This window comes from Bombus terrestris, chromosome 12 (assembly GCF_910591885.1).
Source record: "Bombus terrestris chromosome 12, iyBomTerr1.2, whole genome shotgun sequence".
NCBI classification, from domain to species: Eukaryota; Metazoa; Arthropoda; class Insecta; order Hymenoptera; family Apidae; genus Bombus; species Bombus terrestris.
The window spans coordinates 4,618,194-4,640,251 of NC_063280.1; the positions used below are offsets into that span (position 1 = coordinate 4,618,194).

Genomic DNA, 22,058 nt, shown 5'->3' on the forward strand with positions numbered 1-22,058 from the left:
TTGATAGGAGAAGATATGGTAGAGAGTGGTTTTCTGAAATTAACGAGCAATGTTAGAGGAGATAGACGATAATAGCAGTTTCTTGGCACATAGAAAGGGATACCGAAGGATTGTGAAAGATCGTAAAACAGGAAATGACGAAAAATGTATGACGAACGAAAAGGACTGAATATTTAACGCGAAAAAGAGAATGCAGTAAAAGATAACAAAATACCGAACATCGAAAGTATGAAAGATGTAGAGCAAAACGAAAATAGGAAATGATAAATGCTGCTGAACAATGAAAAAACTATGGAATAACGAGAAATAAAAAGACAAAGACGAAAGAAAGAAGAAGAACAGCTCCAAAGAAGAGATCCTGCGGAGTGAAAAATGGATGGGAACAAGCAAAACACCGGAGAGGGAAAGAAAGAAAAGGGCAAACATTGTTGTAGGCTAGATACGTTGTAATGTAAAATATGAGTGGAGGGAGATGCGGGAAGAAATAGAAAAGTGCAACGAGATCTTGAACGTAAGGAAAGAACATAGGAAAGAATGTAAGAACGTAGGAAAAAAAGAAACACAAACATAAAGAGATAAAGCGTGAACAGAGTTAGCCGCGAGAAGTAAAATGAAATTCTATAAAAACACGACTAATTAACGAAATACGGTTGACGTGAGAAAACCGGGAAAAGGAACGCTTTGCAATCGAATAAAAAACTGCGAAAAACTTCATGGACTGAAGACGAGCGAAGAAAAACCTGCGAGAAAAAAGAGAAGAAAATTGGAAAAACCTCGCGTAGAAAGATAAATAAACGGGAACTCGGTACAGAGACAAGCTAAGACAACCAGAAAGCTGTTACACAAAGGGCGATCTTGGAAGAAAACGAAAGAAGAGAAAAAATGTGATCGTAACAAGCTAAAAGAAAAAACGGGCAAAATGAAAGACGGAAAAACGAAGAATCATGAAAAAATAGAAAGAGAAAAAGAGAAAAGAGCCGGAAGAAGGGAGAAAGGACGAAGAAAGGAGGGATCCCACCCTTGCGGACTCGGCACAATGGGACACGCACAATACGACGTTGGATAAAGGGTGGTAGAGGGACGAAGGAAAGATAATGTAGCGTTGGTTAGGGAGGAGCGAAAACGAGAAAGAAGAGCGAAGAATAGAGAAAGAAAGGAGGAAAGGAAAAGAAGGGGGCGCGCACCCTTTGCGTTTACTGCAGTGCTCTTCAACCCCATTGGATATTTTCGACGAGATTTGACCCTCGTCTTCGCTTCTCTCTCGCTAATAAATAATAAAACGCCGAGACAGAAATGTGTCGTAAACTGCACCCTTCGACAGAAGCCAAGAATTCATCGGCCACTTCAGAAACAGAGCGCCAGTTTTATTTCCTTTACGTGCCGCGAGCTACGTTCTTAGGAAACTTTTTTACAGTTAGGCTCTTAATCTGATACGTTTAAGCACACTTTTCGCGAGTTTTTTCTCCGCTTTTACACTCTTGCTTTTTCTTCTTCTTCATCTTCTTGCTTGTCTTCCTTGTTCCTTGGTTCATCGTGATAAGGTGGTCTCAGGATGAATTTAATAATAAAAATACCTCGTATATCATGCTTGACACGAGAATGAATAATACCAGAGTTCACGAACATAGACTTTAAAAAAGTGGCATTATCTAGTGTTACTTTGGATCACAGTTGATTTTATTGGCTCCGGAATATCCATTTTCATCGATGCTTGTATCGGCGATAAATCACGCGAGACACTAAAAGGAAGGATATTGAGCAAAGTTTAGAAACCCTGTGGATTGCTAAGTCGTGTGAAAAATACCGCTGAATCTATTCTTTCAGAAGACAAACGTTTCTAAAAACAAATTCACAACGTTTTTGTGCGCTTCGTCTCAATTTCCAATTGAAACTACAAATCATCCACACGAATGACACTCTTCTCGTATTTTATCCAAACAGCGCGAAGATATTGTTTAGCTTTAAAGAAACTTAACTGGATCGAAAATAACCGAAAGAACGCAGCATGGTTAATTGTTAAATAAATTGACGCATTTTTAAAATAAGTGATACACCGTTTACGGGTCCAAAGTGCAATAGTGGTATTTCGGAAGGAACTCAGGGAAATAGCAAGGCAGAGGAGAGAAAAGAAAAAAGAAATAGACGAAACGAGCAAAGTTCGTGCCACGAAAACGAAAGAGTTTCTTATACGTCGATGGCAAAGGAAGTTCTCGCGATTCGAAACCGCGTATGAATTATTCGAAGCGAGGTTTAGACTTTATCGTTCGAGTCTATCGAATCGCAGCGGCGACGCACGGAACTGCATCGACGAGAGGTCTCACGCCAGAAGCTTGCGACCGGTTCGTTGGTAGGTTTCGGGATCGAGGCACGAAAATGCGCGATAAATCTCGTGGCTGACTGGCGGAACATACACGAGGAACAATCATTTCCGGGGAATTTCTGGTCCGCGGAACAAGAACCGCGAGTTACACCCAATCGATTTCTGTCACGCCAGAAGTCGTGCTCTTTACTTGTTATTGACGCGGATAAACCCTCGTCCCGATCGTTCTAATTATCTGTCTTTCAGCTGTTTCAATTCGAATGATTTTAACACGCTGACTGGCACCGTGGTCACCGGTGACCCACGTTAAATCGTTTCGAATGATTCAAATAAGATAGAATTCGCGAACGAACAAGTTTCCAACAACGTGAATGATACCGATAATATTTTCAGGAAAAAGTGTACGAATACAACATACTAGTTTCAGTAATAAGAGTTTTATTAATAGTACGAATTTATTAATAATATTAACAAAGATTATCTCATTACATTTTTTTAATTTGATACTTCTGTTTCTCGCTAACGATAGGAAAGTTTATTCATTCTATTGATCGATTATGATACATACGAGTTTCGACACAGGTGGTCCTTGCGCACGAACAATTTCCAATTAATTTAAATCTGTTTCTGATTAATTTATGCGCGTGTAAATAAATGTGTTGCACGGTATAATTAAAATGTTGTGCTCTCTTTTATACCTTGCTTGAATCCAACTGAATTCACATTATTCAACTAATCTGGACAATGTCATCGAGTCATACACAGCTTTGCATAAATCTATATGATTTCGAGATGAAACTAATATTTCTGTTATTTTCGAGCTTGATTTAAATACTCACCGAAATTAAACGGCGAAAATCGAACGAACGCTGGCGATAAATCTGAAAAGAGAAAAAGAAGAAGAGTTTATCATCGGTGTTTATCGGATGAATGCCATTTAACATCGGATAAAGCGATCAAAACGTGATATAATCACGTGAATTTTGGAAATACGAAGGTGAAATTGTTAGCATTATCGCGATGAATGGTCCGAGTAAAGAGAGAACGATGAAACGGGAATCATTCGATTTAAAAGACCCGACTGAAAGTATTTCCAACTAATAGAATTTCAATGCTCTGTCCTGCAACAAACGCACAGTTAACGGCAAAACAAATCGGATCAAAGCGGATGGACTGTGCCAGCGGAACGTTCGAGGCAGTGTCCACTTAAATCCGAACAGACAAGTTCACTTTTGTTTCATTCTCGCGGGAATCGGGCGCAACCTAGTATATAGATGCTAACGTTTTGTTCTCTGCTCGTTGGTAACTTCAGAATTTCGTTGATTCTAATTGTTCAAGTTGAACGATGTTATGCTTTCTGTTCAGTTTCATCAATGTTGTTTGTCGCGTAATACTATGTTCTAAGTTTAATTTAAAAGCATATAGAGAAATTTCGAGACATTTAATACAAATATACAACAGGATGTCCCAGCTTCTTCTCGCAAATCCTTACCAGTATATTCTATAAGTAAAATTAAGAACAAAAATGTTACATAAGAAAATGCGACATTAAAGAATTATGACAAAAATACGAGATGATAGCGAACTGGTGTCTCGTTGACACTGTATTAGAACACATTGCCAATATTTGTTTGATATGTTTACACAAACCCTAATGTTTACTTTATGAGTTCGCTGATCTGGTCAATCAGTCTGGCAATGGTTAGATTATCATTACCCTGAACGATGAATAGGTCAGCAATTCCTTGGCCTCCAAGATCATCAGATATCACGTCAATGGATTTTTACTCGCGGGCAACCGCGGAAGTATTAATTTATCAAATATAAATTAATACGCGTCAGGTGTTAATGCAAAAGATTTGTGACGTATTTGCCACAATTATGGAAAAGCTCTCTATTCTCTCTATTCTCCGTAGATACCAATCTTACGTATTTAATATTTTGAAATGGAATCATATTGTGATTCGACAATTTATTCCTATATGGTGTCGAGCAAGAAACCAGTCATTTCGTATTTTTGTTATAACTTTTCAATGAAACATTTCAGAGCCCACGTTTATGTAATATCTTTCTCTTATCTTTTTATAGAATATATTGGCAAAGTTTTGCGGGGAAAGCTGGGACACCCTGTATATCTGGGATCAGGCAAGTACCTACATAAACAGTTCAATTATTCATTAAGTTAATAGACCTTAATATTTTTAGGACCATATTTAACATTTATTATATAATTAAAATAGCAACTTTTGCTATACGCTAACTCTTTACTAAATACATATATGCGACAAATATCTTGTAATCTGTGTATACATTTCCAGACTTGAGGTTTCAAATTTATATAATCATAACAGCAGCGTTTTGTTATATTTCTCCATTACGGTGTCTCATTACGCTATGAAATTTCAAAATGTTTTATATGACACGCACGATACACGTATACATAAAAGCTTCCTATGGCAAGTGTTCAAATACTTTCGTGAGCCGATGTAGACAAGCCACTGATGCATCAAGACTATATAATTTACCAGGAAATCTTCAAAAAAAGTTAACAAGCTAATATCACATGGCCCTTTTGAAATATCGCCCAGTTGGAAGGTAGCAGATGAGCGACACATGTCGAGAAAGTCAAAGAAGAGGCATTACTTGAAAATTACCTCTGTTGGAGGAGCGGAGCGCGTATCAAGGACGATCCTTCTCGCGAAGGGTGGCCCGAAGGGCTTCTCTATTCCCCATTGGAAACTTATAAAACGCTGAACCGGCACATTTCACACGGCCAATTTATTATCCCGTTCTTCCCCATTTCTTCGGCCATCCCGCGTTAGCTTCAACCCTCCTCCAACCCCCATCTTCCTTCTCTTTTATCAATTGTTCTCCGAGGTTTTTCATCTTCTCCTCGAGCGATCTTCGTTTGATGAGTTCCCAGTCGGATCGAATCGATATGCAAAGCCGGGTGGTCTCCGATATTCATTTCATCCATGCGCCGTGCAATTCAGAAATTTGCATCGATTGATTATCGTACGGCAATGTTATTATGCACCTGGAGCATCGTGACCATTCCAAGCAACGCACGCTATCTCCCAAAACCTATTTCTAAAATTCTGTATTTTTTACGTTCTTGTCCATGTTACGTGAAACACTGTTCACGTTATCGTTGTTGCTCGCTTTCTCTTACGATTTCTGTTGTAGGAATTTCTTTACTATGCTGTTTCTAACTTATTTGACGAAGAGTGAGAAGGTAGATGCGTGAAATAGTTTGGATACCAAACAAAAGTTTATGATCAAGCCTATTAAAATTCTACTGTTAAACCGAGAATGTTTACACAAATTCGTATTTATTTATCAAAATGATAGAGAAGATTAAGCTCTAAATAGAGATTAAATACAGTAAAAGTGTACCTTTGAATTTCCTACAGTTGGAAAATTATTTTGCAGTGCACCGTAGAAACGAAATCCAAACATATTTGCTTTGACACACGGAAGAGAAAACATTAATCGATAAATTGTATCGCTAAATATTACCAAACAGATACGTGCAACATTCATCTATCAACTTTGGACAGCTCAAATAATTTAGTGCTCTAAGCTAAATCATTAGCAGCAATAAATAAATAATATATATTGCCATGCTAAAAAGAATTAAACGATATTTATTCTCTTCTCTGATCTTTCACGTTTCTACAAAACGCTTAAATAACATTTAGTATTTTTTTCACTCATTAATATCACAAATTACCTTAGAAATTTCACCTACGCTTATAAATATTACTGAACGAGACATCTATTCTTCTTTTGTTCTTTTATTTTTCTTATCACTACGAAACATTTAAATAACATCTATCTAGTATATAGTTAGGCATTTTCTTTCCTTGGTAAAACGAGACAGATCGGCCGTTGTCTTGTTCATAATTCACGATTAAAAAAGGTACCCGGCAAGAAGTGCGATCGACCACTCGGTTCTAAAACATTTCTCGAATCGGCACACGAAGGGGCGACCGAATGTAGAGGGAAAATAGCACCGGCCATAGATTTTTACGGGCCGTTTTCCAGCAAGCAAATCGCGACAATTTTGCCGGCCGTCGATGCGGAAAATGAGTTTCTACGCTGCCGGAAGTTCCACTGGATATTCGCGATTCGACCTGGAAAAGTCGGCAAACATACGATCCTCCCTGTTCGACAAAGAATGCCGCTGTACGTATTATCGTCGGGCTGGTGACGCTGTCTACGAACGAGGAAAAAAAAAGCGAATGAAGGAAAAAGAGAAGAAAGAAAAGAATAGTGGTCGTGGAAGAAAGAATGGCGAGCGTTAAAACTTTCGAAATAACAAAGTTTCAGGAATCTTCTCGTGAAATGTCAAAGCGTCGAGGGAGGGAAACATCGATTATGGGGTGTGTTGAAAAATCGACGAAGAATGTGCAAGAAAGTATGCGGACACTTGGCTATTTTTAAAGAAAAACTTGTAATTCGACTTCGTTTAGTTTCCAATTAATTAAGAAGTTAGTTTAATTAAGGAATTAGACGGATAAATGAAATCACGGTGATTTTTACTTTTCGAAGCAGACATATGTGTCAATGTTGCTGAAGAAATTAAATATATAGTCTTTATTCGAGAAGGAGTATTCTTAAATTTATATTTCCAATGAGATACGTGTAAAGGTTTTAATGCTTAAAGCTATTGATTGATTCGTCGCATGAAACGTGTTCGAGTTGTAATATTCAAAAAATTCGATATTAAACCCGTTTGCCGACAGTTCGAGAAATATTTACCAAGTTTTAATATTAAAGGCTGGCCGCGTTCGATGGTTGACCGACAAATTCATGTCGAAACATTAAATTACAAGTTGGGAATACGCGGCTATCGAATTCTTGGCCATGACGTGAAATTCGATTCTACATTATTAAATAATTCTCCTTCGTTTTGCGAATATCAGTTTACACGGTGTAACAGGCTACGAAACGAGACGATCGGTTCGCGCTATTGAATTTGGATTCAAAATTCGACATTTTTCATTGAAAAACGCTCGCTCGTGACATTCTGTTTTGGAAGTATCGCCAGCAATCGAATTACAGCCCCGAAAAATTCGCACGGTGAAATGGGACAAGATCGAGCTGGAAAATCGACCGATCGTACACAGTGTAAAAACAAATGAATCCTCTTGTCGCGAATGATCCGATTATCGAGAGGGGAGTGAATGGAAAAAATCATTGGCGTTCGACTTTATCAAAGCTCGAGATTTCGTCGATAATTGTATTATATACAATTACTGCAGAGCTTTGATTCGTTCGATGGGAAATTCGTGCAACTCGACTGAGAATAAATGAACCGCTTCATTCGCAGAATTCCCTCTTCTCCTATCATTCTCTCTCTATTTTTCTTTCGTTCCTAGTGTCATGAAACTCGATTCCGTGTAAACGAATCGGTGTTCTTAATTAACGAACTTGGTGAAAACTGAACGTTCGCCACTCGATGGAATTTTTTTCGTACAAAGTATCGTCGACGAATTTTTATTTCTTTTGCAAACTTGCGCGATTGTGATCAAGTTGAGGAAATTCGAAGATGGTTCGGCTTATAAAAGTTTCGTGGAAAATAAAATGTAACCGTAGAACGCTATTCAGTTAACAAGTCTTTGCTCTTCGTTTTTCCAACTCTTACAACGGTGAACGAGCTCGTGAAATTTCACTTACGAACGTTTCGCGGCAAGCGAAATGCAACAATCGCGTTATTAAATTGCTTCGTTGTGGTACTTTGTACACGACCTCATTGTTCTATCGCCTTTATTACACGTAGTAACGATATCGCGTTACGAATCAAACGACACCCGATAAATTTACACGATACACTTTTTCAGTCAAAGTTACAACAACGTTCTCGTAACCTCATTATTCCGTTTAGTTATTATCGAGATAAATGAAGCGGACCACGTTGGTAAAAGTGCCGAGTATTTCATTGTCAACAGGTATAATTTTGTCGGTTAATGTTTACCGAACATTCTACTGGTTCAGTAGAATAGAGAACCGCTTTGTTCCATTTACGGTTTTATACGATTTTGCTCTGCGTTAGCGGACATTTATTTTCTCGTAAAAAATCGAATTGCGAGATTTTTCCTGTACAAGAGAATCGTGCTGTAATATTCAAAACACACAGTATATTTTATGGCAAAGCAATGGTTAAATCGGTTATTCCATTACTCGAGTAGTTGGCTCTGAGAGACAGGATAATTCTATTTTTAGTTCATTTTCAACAGTGAATGTGGAAAGTATGCGACAGTAGTGGTTTTGGTAAGTAACAATTAATTAAAAACTAGTTGATGATTTCGAAATTCGTGTGTAATATAAGATTGGTGTTTTAAGAGTTTTTTTAACAGGAATAAAACATGTAGGATATACTTTTTGTTATTTAGTAATATAGGTAATATGTAAATTATTATCTGAAAAGGAAAAGAGAATTTATTCATTTAGATGAAAATCTGGTATGATTCATGCGACATGTATCGGAACAAACTGCCGTGTTTTTTATGATTTTTATGATTTATTCTTACTTCATAAATCGACCATTTATAAAATGGATTGATTTAACGTTGTGCAGTGTAAAATTCGTCTCGATAGACGTTCTAATGTTAAAAGTAAAAATAATACATTTTCATGCAAAATATTAATATTACAATATTTTTCTATATTACACAACTTTATCGACACTTTCTACTTTGTATACTTGCAAGCTCGTACCTGGCATTAAATATTTGTCTTTTTCCTGTTTGTCCACTCTCACTGTGATATTCTATACATTATATCTCATACGCGTATGATTCTCTCTCGTCCGTTTTTTACTATGATTTATGTCGTCAATAAATAAATAAATTCTTCTCAATTTATAAATGACATTTATAAATGAATATGTGAGATTCTACAACTATGAAGAAAACGCAGAAATATATCAAATATCAATAGAAAAGTACACAGCGCGCAACGTTTACAAGATAAGACATACTTTTATTCCAGTTATCAGTGTTACTAACATACTTCTGGTCAAGATATTAATATTTTTAAAAATATGAATCAACACTAACGTTCTCTGTCTACTTGTAAGATATGCACTTATAAGATATGCAACATTTCCACTTAAAACAGCTACTCTACATAAATCTACATATGAACGTATAACATCGTCCAGTTTTCACGATGAAACATCACGTTTTCCACCAGATTCTAACATACCATGAGAGAGAATCACGTTGTACTACGGTTTCCACTTAACCAACGAGTTACCAACAGCATCTGAATCTCCGGCGATTCCTCTGGTCTAATTTCGTTACAACCAAAGTTCCACGACCCGCGAAACAACTCGGCTAATTATATTTCGCCGCTATCACTGACCCCGATAAAACCGGAGCAAAGATCGTAGTTGCCATTAACAACGATCTTTTGGCAACGAAAACTCCTGAGAAGATGAATTTCAAATGTAAAATCACCATCACGACCTTCGCTATCGCGATGATAACGAAGTACAAGAAGAATTTGTCGGAATATTCTCGATCAAAGCCGATTCCTGGAACGTGGATTAACGAAACAACGGGAGAAATTATCACGCTTTTGTTGAAAAATTTTGATTCTTCTTTAATGTTAGATAATATTCATAAGGCAAGCAAACATAAAATCGTTGAAGCCACCATACAGTTCGTGAAGGCATCTATCCGCTAACACTAGATACAATAAAAATAATAATACAATAGGGTTATTACACGGTTCTAAATTCTAATAGTTCATGAGAATTGTACAAAATCCCTAATAGGTCTAATATTTTACAAAGTTCAAAGTTCTTGAAATTCAGACATCGAGAGTCCTCAGAATATAATTCGCGAGAGTTCCGAGCATCACAAAATCACGTATCACGTGGATTTAACGTATATAGTATTTTCAACGTTTTACTGTGTTGGCTTCGCCAAAGGCGCTCGAACGTCAACGACGACGCCGGGGCCGGAAATGGTGGAGATTAAATTACGCGCGATTCAATTTACACCCGATAATTTCAACACTGTGCTTCGACTTGTGTCACGAAAAAGAATTTGTCAAGAACCAGGCGAATTCCACTTGAAAATTCCACTTGCAAGGTTCTAGTGGTGTATCAACGCTTTGAAGACGACTAGAATGTTTTCAAGAAAGATAAAGAGAGGAAAGATAGGAGGAAGGCGATGTAAAATGCGATTGAGGGTCAAGATTTATTGGCTGAGGACTTTAAATAGCTGAAATATTTAAGAATTACCGATAACTACTAGCTAACTACTAAGAACTACTGATAAATTTTGGAATGTTGAAACCAGACCATGGAATAGCAAATTCATCATTTCGATATATACATATCTGTGTCTCCATTATTTTAGCAATAAATTTCAATAATAAAGACAGTAATAATATTTCTTTTCATTAAGAATAATTAACTTCGAGAATAACAGGAATAATTAAATTCCGAAACATTTTTAACGATTTTAAAGATATATCACCCGTGAAACTACTCTTAAGTGCATCCATAAAATAAACGTAAAAGATCTATAAACTAGCAGGTCTTTATTTTTCATATTACTGCGCTACAAAATTTCGTTTATGGACCATTATGAGTCTCCGTGCAACGACGGAAGTATTTCCTAAAAATATTTTACTCCTGAGAATATTGTAGACTTCTTGTCAAGTCCTGCTGAATCTTCTAAGGCTTGTAAAGCTGTACCACCCTTGAAATTACATAAATTCATCGGAAATCAGTCGTAAAGAATCTATGAATCGAGTAAGCCATTATTTTTTTATATCATTGGGCTACCAAATTTCGTTTATAGATCGCTGCGCGTTACCGCATACCGATACGATCGATTCGACGTAATTGATCGATTACGATCTACGACGTCGTAAGTAAAAGCGATGCAACGATGAAGTTGACACGTTGCGCGAACGATGGAATTAGGTTGCATTGGAAGGGGTATATCGAGATGGAGAAATATGGAATGTAGGACGCAGTAAGGAGTACGCATCGACGATATCGCGCTGACAAATTGCGATCGCTTCTGGCGGCGTGATGAATCCGCGGAGCAGGGATGGAGGAACAGTTACTGAAATATGGAACGATAAAAGCGGTTGGGACTGGCTGGTGATTTAACGCAGAAGGGAATACAGCGGAGTTAAAAGCAAAGGAATATAAGGATGATGGAAACAGGGTAAATAAGAAGGGAGTTAAAATGGTCGGGCAAGGAGAAACAGTAAAAGCAGTATTTTTCAAAGAGTTTGAAATTATGATCTCGTTTTATGAGTACTAAGTAATCTACCGTGTTTACGACTTATTTGAATAGAAGAGCATTTTTTAATTGGATAAACGAGACACGTGAAAAATTAATTTTCTAGAGTATAATAATTTTACGTAAGAAACAATACAAATACGTATTATGCGATATCAAACATACGAGATCCTCGATAATTAACGTCATGTAATCCATTTTTTGGTAATTGTTGAACTTTTGAGAAAAAAGAGATAATATGAGTTACTGAAATAAATTCGCTTATCACAGAGTGTAGGATAATAGATAATAATGAATTTCATTATACTAATTGTATAATCATCTGAGATTCGCAATTTCAAATATCGTGTAGCAAAGTTTGAACGAAAAATTCTAGAACAGCGTGTACGTCTCTCGTCCCTCTTTTTAATTTCGTAACCATCGCGATGATTATTTCATAATGGAAAGCTTAATTTAATTAAGGAATGTACTAATTCATTACTCGGTGAAAATAAACTTTTTCCATCCTCCTAATTCCCCTTTCCAATTATTATTACTATAATTAACTGTTACATTGTAATTAATCGTTTACAATATTGTATATATATATATATATGTATTTTTATCTCGTTTTTCGCATTTGTTACTTTGACACGTTCGTTTTCGGTATCTGTTACACTTCTTTACAAGTTGTAACTGATTGTCGCTAGCGTGAAATTACATCAATTTAGACGACGGTAGAAAAGTGTGAGGAAATGATATGAAACTGTAAATGAATTTAGAGATCTAAGAATCTTTTAAATATTTGAAATCTACAGAATCTTAAAGAATCCTGCTAAAATCAGACCAACCACAAAGCAAAGCAAAATAAAAAAATGAGACAAAACAGAATAAAATAAAATAAAATAAAATGAAGATATAAAAAGCGATAGACTGAAGTAAAACGAGAAAGAAGAAAGTCAAAACGAGTACACAAACCAGGCCTGATCGTAAAACGGAGAAAAGAAGGATCAAAAGACCCGAAGATGGTGCAACTATCCAGAGAGCGGGAGAGACAGAAACGCTAAATGATCCTCTGAAGAACGAGGGAGATAGGGCGAGTGAAAAAGTCACGTAGATCGCTTTGGTCCGACGATGATGACGGAGTCCACGCTGCTGTTGCTGCTCGCAGCAGCCGTCGAGACATCGAATTATCGCAAAGTTTCCTAAGAGTTCGGAATACCAATGAATCCGCGTTGGACAACACCAGAATATCGGCTGCCGAATGTTCTGCCATCGAAATATTGCGCCCCGAAATATTCAACCTCATCCTCCTCCTTCCAATACTCCGCTTTTAATCGACTTTTCTCGACGCAACTTTCTTCTATATTTACTTTTTATTTTTCTTTTCTCAAGAAACTTATAACCCTAAACTATGCAAGATGTCTCAGTCAGATGAGATTATCTAAATATCTACCTTATTTACGATTATATAAAAAAGGACAAAGTTGAACTATTTCAAGGGACACACGCAGCTGTGGAAAGAATTTTAGAAAAATTTAAAGAAACTTTTACCATCTTCCATTGCACAACGCTTGATTACTAAGTTTATAACCATTGGAGGCACAAAAGCCACAGAAATTTTACATAGATTACGAAATGTGGTTTCCATCATCCGGCAGAAGTTAAAGTTCCGCGAAATCACGATCGCTTAAAGAGGACAACGTTTCAACAGCAACGAGGAAGCAGAGCAAATAGCGTGCAATTGACTTCTGACCCAACCCCGTACTTTCTATGAAACTGGAATAAAAAAATTACGCAATCCACTGACGAAAGTATATAAAGAGAAGCGGAAAATAACAAAGAAGAATAACTCAATTGTTCCTTTTTTCTTTGGAAACATTTTATAGAAATGTAAAGTTTAATGAACAAAGTCCGGTTTACGTTCGACTAACTCTCATAATCATTTTTTGGCACTCGCAATCTTTGAAGCTGTACAAAACCCTATTCAAAAAATTAAACCAAATTGGAAATTGCAAGAAGTCCGCCGAAAATCTAAATCTGAATTGTAAAATTACTTGTAGCATACGAAGAACCGAATAACGACAAGTAATAGCACGAGTATTATGTTAATGGACTTCCCTTCACGCGACTTTGCTTTTTCTTCTTCTCGCGTCTCTAGAAATTGCCAACTTATGGATGTACCGTCACAAAGAAATAACATAACGGGTATTATCCGGGCACTTTGCCGGATCCAAACGACTCGATGAATCAGCCCAGTCTGCTCGAAATTTGCCGGGAATAAGCGGAACGACGGGCGACGATCTGCATTTCATGAAAAAGTCTTTTGTTGGAAAGATTCTAGGGAGGCAGGTTCTGCGGCAAGTTTAGATTTATTCGGGCAACTTTGTTGGTACGCTATTCTGGTTACTTGGCCTGCGCTTCTCTTAAGGCGTTTCCGGGCCGGGGCTTCCTATTTCTAGTTTGGAGAATTTCTTTGTACGATGTTTCCGTTTCCTGCTTCCTCTCCGACCCAGGGATAAACGCTTCTTTCGGTCTTCTCTGGAGGTTCAGGTATTTGTCCGATCGGTAAGTTCGGTCAGAGGATCGACCTGACTTTGTGGAAAAGAGAGAGAGAGAGAGAGAAATTAATTATAATTTCTAATTTGGCCCTTCGTTCGTCGAGTCTCTCGCAAAATGTTCATTTTCCGTATGCTTGTTAATTGAAGAGAGAAAGGGTTTTAATCTGAATTTTTAATTCTACTCTTAAGTTTGCGTGTGCCGAGTCGATTGCGAGAGAGTTCGTTTCCTGCTTCAATTAATTAGCACATATTTGTAATTAGACAAATAACTGCGCATATGAGCGATGTATAGAGGTTTGTACGTATTATCGATATCTGTATTATTAATAATACAGAGTATTGTTTATTTAAAGATCGCATCTCTTGCAAATGATGAAGATACAAATTATCGACATGTCATTATCACGAATCGCACTTGACAGATTGAGAATATCTCTACAGTAATATTCGATATTCGTAGCATACAGTTTAATAACTTGAAATGTAAACGCTTTTTTATTGAGAAAAAACTTGATTGATGAGAAATACTATAACGCAACGATATTGTATATTTGCAGTACAAATTTTGCGGATTAATCTTGAACTACGTTTCCTCGTGCAGTGTATGCGTATTGAGCGATGAAAAAGATTGAAAATCACTGCTACGTTATAAGACAAAGCGCAAGAGTCTGATTTCAAGCTTTTAACATTACGTAATTATGACAATACACAAAAATATAAAGAATGCAAGATACGGTAGAGACACTGGAAGAAGAATCCGGAACCGAAAGAGATAAATTCCACGGAGATAAAGGATGAAAATACATATAGAAAGGGAGCGATGTGAAGAAGGCGAAGCGGAAGTTGCAGCAAGAGAGTGACGCGTAGGATGGACGATTGAATTAATTTATCGTGTGGAAACGTCATCCGGAGGCTTCTTCCTCGAACTGAATTGCTACGACGCAGTTTCTAACTGTTTCATTGCTCCACATATCAAGTGTTACTTTACGTATAATCCACCTACGATTCGAATCACGCTCGAAGAAAACGCCGCGACGCGATTCCATTTGGTCGGAAAGTTTCTAGACACGCGCCTTCTTCCTTCAATCGCCTACATAACTCCCAAAAATCTCTGAACTTAAATCTATACGATATTAATAATAAATATATAGAATATATTATAAATCTATATGACAGACCAAAAAATATACAATAGAGTAAAAAAATAACACAACAAAATTTATACAATTATTTGCGAAGTAGATTATTGAAGCGTGACGATATTTTGGGAAAAAATATGATAGAAAATATCGTTTGTTCAGATATTATTTATTACACAAAGCTGAAGAAGTAACGTATAACGTGGTGATCAATATTATTTCGTAAATATTTCTATCATTCTTATGTTCTTTAATAAATTATATATTTGGGAAAAATTGGTATTTTGTTACATAAATTATGTTAGAAATTAGATTTAATCATATAACAACATCTACGTCACACTCTCCTTTCTTCGAATCGTACAATTTTTATACTCAAGAGAATGCGCCTTATATTCTATCAACCTAATCCATCTATTGCTCATTCCGACAGTAAATCGGAATATTAGTAACTAATAACACTGGAAAATACTGGGAATTTCAGGACAAGAGTAAGAGCAAATGCGACAGACTTTAAAGAAACGTTGGGGTGGTCGAAGGAATTTAAGGAAAATTCGGTTGATTTATGTATTGTGCGAGGATCTGTACGTGCAAAGATTAAGCGTCAGTGCTTGAAGCAGCAGTTACGAAGGAAATCTTCAGAGGCAAGGGCATAACGAGCAGCTAACCATCAGAGTACGCGGAACTTAGCGAAATGAACGAGCAAGGGGAAATTTTATTTGTACATGACTGCTTCATTCGTTCATTCAACTGATATTTTCTAAGCGGATCAGAAATAAATTCAACTGCATAAGCTATTTACACAAAACACAAAATCCATGACAAGATACATTTTAGGATACTAAATGTAATTTAATATTTCATTCCTGTAACTCGAACGTCAAATAGTTGATTTTAATCTGTTACTAGTTACCTTTTACTACGACACTAAACAGCGATTAATTTGTATTGTCTTTCAGAAGAGACACATAGATTACAAGCTAACAAAAATCTAATTCAGTTCAATGAAATTTGAATATAACCGGAGATCCAAAATAATAGTTTTTTTTTTTAGATATTTGATTGAGAACAGATTATTGAATAAAAATTAACTTTTATTTATGTAGAATTCAGTTATTAGTAAATCCCGAAGAAATTTCTCAAAAAATAAAATAATTACAAAATATTAACTTTTAATTGTTATGATTCTCGATTATAATTCCTTTTGGTTATCAGTAATCATTATCAATGACGGAAATTCAATTTTAGTTATATTATATGTGGCTCGAATCTTTTTTGGTTACCAGTAGCCACTATCGATGACCCGAATTTTATTTTGGTTACCGATAACCATTATCAACGGCAAAAATTCTTTATGGTTACGTTCGGCTATTATTAACTATTGTTATTATTACTTATAATCAATACATCATATTCATTGACAATGTAAAAAATCTTGACTATAAATTTTATATACTTTATTAGGTAAAAGACCGGTATGAAAAAAATACGATTAAAGATATTGCAGTGTAATATTAACACAAATGTTAATAAAAGTTATGCACTATAATATGTTTTATCGTATTCTTTGTTTCATATACTTTCATATACTTTCATACCGCTTTTTGCTTAATAAAATATATAAGTTTTGTAATAAAATTTGTTTATATTGTCAATGAATATCAATAATAATAATAATAACAGTTGACGATAGCCAACTGTAACCAGAAAAAGTTCTCTAAACGCCTACAAAAATTACGAAAAATCCTGACAATGTTCAACAAACCCTCCAAACTGAAGGTTCATGATCAAATTAACATTCGATATTTTAGAAATGAATCCTTCAAGCATCAATTTCAATTTCAACTCCACAGTCTAATTAAAAATTCTTTATCTTACGAATGAATGTTCCAAAGATCAATTTTAGAATCCTAGAACAATCAAATCTAAGAGAATTGGCGGAAACATACGGAGAATTGAACAAATTCCCAATAACAAGGTGTCGTGATCGAATTAATATTCTCGAAGCTCAGTGATGGATCGCTGATTCAGCGACTTATCAAAAATACTCAAGAAACAGCCAACAGCGAGGCTACTCGACCGATTTCGATTCTCGGCCGGTTTCAGACTCGAATACGCCTCGCTTGCGAATTCAACTGCTGTCTTTTCGGGTCACTCTCGTCTCCGGATGCTTCGCCCATTCCATATCGCTGTCCTTCTCTTAATGTTGGTCGTTGTATCGCGTCATCCTCGTTGCGAACGACGTTTCACGAAATACCAAGAGAAAGAGGGAAAGGGAGAGGGAGAGAAAAAGAGAGAGAGAGAGAGAGGGATATCTCGGCACTCGGGTTATCGTAATCTGCTTTCTGAACGTATCGCCACGGCGCTTGTCGACGGCATAAAGTAATCGTTCCTCCAGTTTCCAGTCACGTCAGCCTTGTCGGCAAAAAGTATATTCCGAACGCTGCATAGATCGACCATTGCCATCGCTGTTAGGGTAATTTTCAAATTCCCTTGGATGTTGCTTTTCGGAGTCCTGGATTCTGATTGCGGACCTTGGTGATAGAAATGTTTGATTTAAATTTTAGTTTATATTAAATTTGATTTATAAACAGTTTACATCCAAATTTACATTTGAATTATATTCATTTCCATTTACTTTCATTTGGATTTAATATTTGGTTTATATTAATTTCAATTTATTTCTTTAGACAGATTTTTTGTAAAATAGGTGGTTTTATCTTTTGGGGAATATTTTTCAGCGAGTAATTGAGCACTTGTTCGTATTGTAGCATAAAGGAGACTCGAGCAAGTTGTCACATTTACTAGAGATTTTACATTTTAAATGTCATCGCACGTAATACAATTATTGTATTCTTTTCACAAACGTAAAACACGCTTTTTCTTTATACCTCATTCATTTACATCCCGTAGATTAATCTTTTTCTTTTTCTTCTTTTTTTTAACCCTCCAATTATCCCACAGCATTTCCCTGGTAATTTACTCTTGGGAAAATGTCTGGTGTCCATTTGATGAACTGTATCTCTAACATAAAAATATCGTCTGCTAAGAAGGCATTCAACATAGTGAAAAGGTAAAATAATAATTATTAGTACAGTAAAATGCCATAAGTTAAGAAGCAAGTAGATTAAGCTACGATTTAATCAACAGCCAATTAGCCCTCTCACTATCGAAAGGATGATTTTGCTGATGTTTCTTCGGAAGTAAGCTCATAGAATAAAAGTCATAAAACAATTGGCTCGCCGCTTACGCAAGTTCCACTACACAGACCTGTTGCACTCTTACTGCGCTGAATCAACCCTTTACTCTCTCTAACCAACCGATTAAACCAAACTTCGTCGCGTTCCAAAACGACCAGAAACACCATAGATAATAATCAGATTAAACACGGTACAGAATGGATCGAATTTTTGGCAGAACATTTATTTAACAAAATAGCCGATGAACAAAATTATTAGCAGAGATCAGGTTCTCCGGAGAATTTCAATTTCGATTTTTTATTTGATATTTTTGAAAAGGAAATTTCACCGTGGATGATGCTGTAAAACTGAACAACAACTGGTACATTTATCTTAAAAATCATGCACTCGATATCATCTATGGACTGTCCAGGAATTTTCACTAATTTTATCCCCACTCTTCCTCCTTTTTTCACCAGTTTTCTCTCTATTTTTCGTGAAGAAGGTGCGAATGTGAAAGAACGTAGAAAAAGCACAAAGGGACAGAATGAGAATGAAAAACGAGAGAAAAGGCGATTCGTTGCAAGATTTACGACGTTCGAGAGCGAATTGGCGACTGTAGGGTAAACAGAGACGAGAGGATGAGAAGGGAGTGAGAGACGAGTGGTGAAAACTCGAGGAGTTTACTGGCTGGATTGCTGGAAAATCGTCGGTGACATCGACGAGCGTCCCTGCAGCTGTTGGCTATCTTCTTTCCAACGGTCTCCAGACTATCCGTTGTTAATTTTTAACGCGCCGTAAGAAATTCTGTACTATGTGTTCCTTTGGTTAAATATGTTGCTGATGTTTGCTGTCGTCTTCTTTGATTTTCTTTACTTCTTCTTTTTTTAGATACTGCTTCGTTGTCATTTTCGTTGTTTCTAGTTTGACTGTTTCTGCCTTTACGCCTTTTCAATTACCTTTAATTTTTCTTATGCTCCTTAGGTTCTTCTGTAATTATTTCAGAGAATAACAGGATTTTTAGTTGTTAAATAATACGAAACTTTAGTTATTTTATTATTATTATTAACTGTTTTAATATTTTTGAAACTCTTTCAATCCACGCTAGAATTAGTCTGTCTCAATCTAATCTGTCTTCTGAGTCTCGCCATTTAGATAGAAATTTTCGCTATCCACAATCGGCGTTCAAAGGCTTCGAAAACGAGGATACGTTCACTTACGGGTTCTAGGATTTAGAAAAATTCGACTAGTCAGATAAAAGAGTCACAGATCTATCGAGAGACCGCTTTTTCCTGGCTCGTAAGTGGCGAAGAAAACCACTCGACTCTCCCTTTTGCGTGCATTCGAGCGATTCTTGCGCTCGGGATGAAGAAAAATTATACGAACCATAATGCGAGTTAAAGAAGAAAATGTTGAATGAGAAACGAAGCATTGTAAAACTATTATGCAGAATCTATTGAAATTTTGATTAAAAGAATCGATTGGAAATATTTCCACAAAATCCAACCAATAAAATGATAATCAAACCAGCGGGGTTTCTTATATTTAACGCAAAAGTTCCAAATATTAGAATAGAATAGAACTACTTGATTATATTGTATAATGGAGTATTGATAAATAACTACTTGAAAATTTCTTTCGCTTTTTCTAGCACCTAGAACGATAGAAAACCAAGTCCTTGACGTCTTCATCTGCAATCTCAAAGAAAGTCCACATACTACTTTGTTGAAAATTAATTTTGCAGAAATATATCGATATCATCGATACAAATATATGAAAATATAATTGTTTACGAAAATATGAAAATCCTGTGAAATTATTATTTATATGAAAAGTACTTATGTCGAATATGGTTCAATATGAGTCTCTGGCTACATCCGATATCAAATATTATTCACACTGCAAAGAGTTAAGCTTACAAATATTTCACAACATATATTCTCCTCTATACTTGTAAAATCTTCCATCTACAAACTTAATTAATCATATATGACAAAAATTAATTACAAGATCCAGAATCCAATTTTTTCTTGCCTCGAAAAGGAAACCTACCGTGACGTACACTAACGATCGGCATCACATCAGCAAATATCGCTGGCACCCTACAGAATTTGAAACATCCGTCTCTCAAGAATTATTCCAATCCCCAGGCATCTGCTCGGTTAATTTTTAAGCAACGAAACCGAACCAGGAAACGAAATGAAAAAGGGAGGATGAGAACGAGACCGTCTGCTCATTTTTCGACGAGGCTCAATTTCACGGCGAAGCTATCGATTGCTTCACGGATCGAAAGAGATAGATAGATAGATAGAGAAAGAGAGATAGAGGGAGAAAAAGAGAGAGAGAGAGAGAGATCGCACAGGAAGAAGGCTGAATACTGGTGGCTACCCTCGACAGGAGAGTAGGAAACCTTCCTGGGGGAGCGACAACGAGCTCTTCAGACGCGAGAAAATTATTTTCCAGAAATCGGACGCGAATCATTAGACGAGAGACCTTCGACGATTCAATCGTCCCTCGTAGAGTTCGCAAACTCTTTCCAGTCTCCCCCTTTTTCCAACCTCCTCATTTCCGGCGTCTTTCGCGCTGTTTCAACGCGCTGGAAAACCGGTAAACTCCGATATCGGCTTACGGACAATTAGTCGCAGTAATCTCGGATTAACTCTCGCTAACCGAACCGACGACGAAAATCTGACCGAACTTTTCCACGTTTCCCTCCGCTTCTTTTTCTCGTCTATTTCTTTTTTAACTCTGCAGTCCCTTTATCTTCCTTTAGCTTCTTGAAATTGAAATGGCCGCTAGGTGTTCAGCGAGATGATTTGTGAGAAGAATAGCAGACGTGGAAATGTTAATTGGAAATCGATCGACGTGAGTTACGTGAATTTACGAATGTGACTTTACGGTTATCTCAATTTTATTCAAGTTCTTTACGTATTAGATTGTTCGAAAAGTTTCTTTCGTTTTATGAGGAAATGATAGACACACAACGTTTTTTGTTTTATGCTATTTTGTCGAACTACGTACGATTCATTTTGTTCTGTTGAGATAAATACCGCGACATTTCACAGACCTCGTTTCACGTTTGTACGAGGGTGCACTGTTGTAAAAAACACGTTTGCGAAAGAAAGACACTTTCCGGATAACCTAATGCATGTTTAACAGTGCTTAGTGAAATTATCTATTAGTCAAGAATAATTTGAAAAGTGTAATTCTTTGAGTCACAGGCGAAAGAAAGACATAAGTGTGATGAGCGTAGGGAGAAAGGGGGATTTGTGAGGAGAATGGGAAAGCTGAACATATTAATCGGAAATCGATTGATGTTACTTGGAATTGGGAATTCCATGTTTGATTTGAATGTTACGTAATTAAATTGAAATGTTAAATTTGTTTAACGTTTGTCTAAAATATGAGCGTTTGACGATGCTCAGTGGAACCATTTATAGGAAAGAGCGGTTTTTAAAAACGCGATTGTTTAAGTCATGAATGAAAAGATCGTAAGGAAGGATCGTGAAGAATAATTTTCGAATAGAAAAATATCCAGCTGGATTTGAATAGAATATATTAACTTGTAAATGTGAGTTCGATTGGTATTATTTGCAATTGTGAAT

At 36.4% G+C, this 22,058-nt stretch overlaps 1 protein-coding gene across 5 annotated transcripts in view; it reads right to left on the minus strand.

The window, feature by feature from the left end:
- LOC100645804 (prolyl 4-hydroxylase subunit alpha-1) overlaps positions 1-22,058 on the minus strand; it is a 375,646-nt gene that overhangs the window by 127,174 nt on the left and 226,414 nt on the right. For all 5 annotated transcript variants that reach the window (XM_048411100.1, XM_048411099.1, XM_020866004.2 and 2 more), the window contains one exon: positions 3,160-3,201. The gene's annotated coding sequence lies outside the window, so the exon portion shown is untranslated. The remainder of the gene's footprint in view (positions 1-3,159; positions 3,202-22,058) is intronic.